Genomic DNA, 5459 nt, shown 5'->3' with positions numbered 1-5459 from the left:
ATTCCATTGTTCTCTATCTCATAGGATTCCTTGAATCATGATTTCTCTCATATCATTGAGCAATTGACTCTTGGAATGACAACTCCAAGAACGAGTGGTGTGTGATAAGATGATCTACATGCAAAGCAATTAAGATCTATATGATGATTAACAAAGCTTGCTAAGATGAAATATTATGCTATGATATGGATATTAAGCTATACTAACATGAATATGCTATGCTAATGATATGAAATCCTTCTAAATGTTAAAGATTATGATTAAACAAAGAGAGGCAAAGCTTAAGACTTGATGAAATAGACTATAATCTAGATGCATGAAACTTGGATGATTGATAAAGAGGGAAATGAGGTCTATTTATAGAAGAAATGGGCAAATGGATGGTTAAGATTGAGTAATCTTAACAAGGGCTAGGATTGAATAAGCTTCAATCTATGTTTACAATTTTCACCAATGAAAAGGTGACAATTGTCAACAAGAGATGGCCTAAGAGGAGAGAGAAGAACCATTAAATGCCTGAGAAGGCATGGTGGTTACCCTGGGGGGTATGGTTAGGGTTGATTTAGTGATTAATCCTTTTATCCAAAGGATAAACTCTTGTGCAAGGATTAAAGGGATAATTATGGTCAAAGAAATGAATGTTTGAAGAGACCCATGGGTTAAAGGATGGTTAAGTTAGAGAGAAAGTCATTAACCAAGGGTTGATTTTGAGTTAACCATTAATGGTTATTGAAGACTTTAGAGTTTAACTTGTTGAAGACATAAATCCTTTAATGATTTATGAAGACTTTGGAGGCTTTTGAGAAGTGACCCTTTTCTTAAGGAATGTGCAAATGTTCAAGGCATATTTAGGCTAAAATGGAAGTGATTAGAAGAATCTATAAGGGGTTTAGACATGCAAGTGGATTTTGTAGGAGAATGCAAGTGGGAGGATTTTTAGGATTTAATTGAAACAAAATTAATTTATTTCAAAAAGCGGGTTGCAACTTGCATTGGGTTGATTTAAATAAATATTGATTTATTTAAATGTCAAAAGGGGTTTTAATTAAATGTAAATTTAATTAAATGGGAAAGGTGTATTTAATTAAAAGTTAAAATTTGGTCAAATCAACTAAATTGAATAATTTATTTAATCACTAGAGGAAGGGGGTGAAATAATTAAATATTAATTTAATTTATAGGAGAATTGTTAGTCAATTAAACAAACATTAAATATTTATTTAATTTGGTGGTCAGATTTATGTGTCTACAGTAGGCTTGAGCATCCATTATATAATCAAGGCAAGGTTGTTCCCAAGATGAGGATTTGGATTGAAATTACATGGGACTATTTGGTTGAGTTGATATAACTGACTTAAAAGTGGTGTTTTTGAACAAAGGGAGATACTCTTTTTGTCTTTTAATGGCTTCTTCCCCAACTTCTGACACATCTTTGAAAAACATAGGACTAACTAGGGAAATGGAGCAAGATGAGGAGGATGCAATGAAAGGAAAAAGAGGTGTGTTGGTGGTGGATGTGGCATAATTATTTGTGGGATGAATGACAATAGTAGATTTTAGGATGTCTTTAATGGGAGTAATAGTGATGGGGATATAATTACTTGGAGGTTCTTATTGTTGCCGTAGTTTACAATTTGGACAGTTTCAAATGAGGTGGCCTTCTCGGCGGCAATAGAAACATGCATTTCATTTGTTTAGGCAACTAATTCATTGTTTAAAGTAAAACCTAGGCTTGTTCAATGTGTTGGTGGTCGAGTAATGGCTACATTAAGTTCATTTTGATGCATGCTCTTAGTTGAACATGTTGTTTACACAATAGAGCTTACTCATTTGAGAGACAATGTCTTGCAAGAAATGATAAAAGGCTAGGTCAATGAATGTAAATTCCACCCACATAAGTTATTTAGATTTGGATATTTATTTTGGATCGAAATTAAGATCTCAAGCCTTGACATAGTGAATTTGGTCATAGATAATCTATGTGTCATATTGTAAGGCATATCAAGCATGGTACATGGGTCAATGAAAGTGTAGGTTACATATCCTCTACCCAACTGCCTAAAAGTTGCTATAGCCCACTCCTCTAATTTCCAATTGTTTTGAGTCAATTTTAAAAACCTACTAGGAAGGGATGCCTTCGAGGAAATAAAAAATAATGGTTTTAGCTATGGAATCAAAGATAACTTCAATGATGTCATCAAGGAGTTCAAAAGAAACAACTTTAACTTAAGTGGAGTAGGTTGGGGATTTAGAGGACTTAGGGCTTTGTGTGTTCACAATTGGGTTGTCCTAATGATATACTATAGAGCTTTTGGTTGATGAGATTAGAGCATCCTAGCACGATTGAGTAGGATTGATGAGAGGGAGCCCTGATGATTGTATCTCCATGGGAGCAACTTATGCCACATTAGTTGTCACATGAGTGCATATTATTCCATTCAATTAATGCCTTTGGATTTGTTACCTTCTAAAAAGTCACACCCTATGGCTTTATTTTTCATACTTAAAGTCTTGACTTCCACGCATGTTGGGCTCCAATTGCCATTAACTATGTAGATTTAGTAGTATTTATTTGATTCATGATGGCAACAAGCAAACAATGGCAGGTTAGGATTTATGTTTTAGTTGAACCCATGTTTGGAGAATTCCCTTGAAATCCTTCATGCTTCATAATAAAGATTTTAAAAGAGCACAAGAATTCATAACATTCTTGGAGTCTTTAATGGAGTGACTTATAAATCTTGTATGTTCACAGTGAAAATATAGAGGCACATGCCCACTTCTTCATATTTTTTATATTAGATTTTTTGGGGGTAAATTCATTTGTTAATTCCTATTTTTATGTATTGTTTTCAATTCTTTGATTTCTTATTGTTGATGTTAAAAAATAAGTATTTTATCAATATGAAAAGGAAGCAGCTAATCTCCACACAAAAACGTAGTACAAAAACTAGATTCTGCAAAAAACGACAGATTTTTATGCAATTCTTACCATTTCAATCCTCATAATCTGCCTCTGCAATGTTGTTAAATTCAAAAAATCATCATGGTATGCAGATTTAATTTTTTGTGTGTCATTTTGTGTGGAGATTAGCTTGTGTTCCCTCTCTAGCACCTCTTCTTGCTCATGCCTCTTATGTCAAAGGGGTCATTATAGGGATTTTTGAGTCGCCCTCATTAGTTGCAGGAACTCGTGTTGGTCCTCTTGTGCAATGTGCATCAAATTTTGTGACAGTAGGGGACTAATTTCTTGTGTTGTAGCTTTGGTTTCTCCTGCTCTTCGTGAACATGCTTGGGACTCTCATGCACATCATATGAAGGTGTCTCCTTTGTATATATTCTTTGTTGCTAATGGCAAGACTACAATTCTTGTTGATTGTTTCTCATCGCCTCCTCTCCCAAATGCATTATGGTGGCCTTTGGTGCTACCCACACCAAAATAGCTAATGATGCTTCTCGTCATCATCATGTTATTACAAGCGTTGAGTTGGTTGCATGGGGTTTGGATCAATGGTCTTGTGCAAATTTTGTCAGTAATGGGTCTCATGCTCATCCTTTGTGAGAAAAACTACAGTCTCTACCTTATGCACAGTCTTCGTGTGAGGTGGTTTCTAGGTAGTACGTTGTAACGTTGTAAATTGCACCCCGTGCAATTCCATCCTACAAAAATGCCTTCGCTTTATGTTGATTGGAGAACATCTTCACCTTTTGTCCTTGTTTCCTCGTGTGGCTTGCCTAGTCAACCTTCACCTTGGCTTTTTCCTAACTTCTTTGATTGTTGACTCATGAACACTAGCGCGTCATGGAGATGTCTACGTGGCGTGCTATCGTCCTGCGAATTTGCGAACTAAAGGTGGTTTTTTTAGCATTACACCTACAATTGGCAAGATTCGTAATGCCTTTGTGTGTGTCCACTAACATCATATTCGATTCTAGTTTTCTTATATTGCCTTGAGAGCTTCATTTTAGCTCTTTAATAGTGGATTCAACTCTCTAGATCATTTTTTAGACTTTCTACAACTTCTTGATCACTCTTCTCACATTCCACCATTGTTGCATGTTAGTCAAATTGCCATCATCTTTGCAACCAAACGTAGGAGGATTCTTGGTGCTTACTTTCACTCCATTGAACTCCTTGTTCTTTGGGTGTTGAAGGAGAGTTCTTTCCTCCTTTGTTTCCATTCAAACATTATCTATAATAGCATGTCGTTTTGTTTCGTATTATTGCATATCATTTCCTCTTTCCGTTATCTATTATCTTGGATGTCTATGGGAGATGGAAACACCAAAACGGGGGTCTGAATGTGGCAGACCTCTAAAACATAGCCCCAATATTTCATCTTTGCTCACCTTGTGTGAAGGTTTTCGTGATAAACTCTAGAGCTAGTTGGAGGCATCAATCGTGGACCGATTGTGAGGCATTCTACCTTTCAATACTTAATATTATAGTCTTTTTTTACTTTCCAATAATTTTTAATTAGTCTAAGGGTTCATTTATAGTTTGTGTTACTTTGTATTGTCTATGCAAGTTTTTGTGTTTCTATTCATACGGGACGTTAGCGTGCCACATTGTCATCTTCCACCCATAGGCACGTCCCTAGACAAAGACTATGCAGAGACCACCAGAGAGTCTCTATGACCTGACTTTTCAAGTTTTGTGATCCGACATACCTTTTAACCAGTCAAACTCCATCTTAGGTTTGATTAGTTAAATAGTTTGTATCTCTTGGCTCAACAGAGCACTAGTTTAATGAGGTGGAGAAGGATTATTTGCTCCTATGGGATTTCATCACCTGGAGGGTGTGGAATTTCCTCCTCCATAGATGTGTTTGTAGGTTTAATAATTTATGGTATTTTTTATTTGATTTCAATAATTGGATCTTAGATTCATGGAAGCCTCTCATCAAGGGTAAGATAGGACCTTCTCTTGTATCCGAGGTTTCTTCATTGTATTTTTTTATTGGTTAAAGGATAGGGATTTGATTCTTGACTTTAGTTGGTGGATGTGGAGAGAGCACTCTCTTTTTATCAAGTCTTGGACTACTTCCTTCAACCCTCTTTCTAAACCTGTCAATGTTACCATGTTTGGGTTCACTTTCTTAATCTTTCTTATCCAATGTTGATAAATTTCTTACTAATAAGGTCATAAGCATCTCTATTATTTGTTTCTTAAAGGTTGACCACCTACTTTCTAAATGAGCCACTCAATGTTTGCTCATAAATTGGTGGGCATTAATATCTCCAAGCCTCATCATAAGGTGACGTGTTGATGGTAGAGAATAGGTTGTGGGATCAATTTCTTAACTATGAGGGTCTCCTCTTTAGATGTTGACGGTGCTTTACCATTGGCCACCTAAGTATTGATTGTTCAATCTCCTACCACAAGGATACGACAATGTGGTAGAAGAATGCCTACAAAGATCACTCAGCTATTCATGCCTCAAACTCGCCGATTGATG

Source organism: Cryptomeria japonica, chromosome 3, assembly GCF_030272615.1.
Source record: "Cryptomeria japonica chromosome 3, Sugi_1.0, whole genome shotgun sequence".
Taxonomy (NCBI): Eukaryota; Viridiplantae; Streptophyta; class Pinopsida; order Cupressales; family Cupressaceae; genus Cryptomeria; species Cryptomeria japonica.
Note: the sequence above shows the minus strand (reverse complement) of the source record.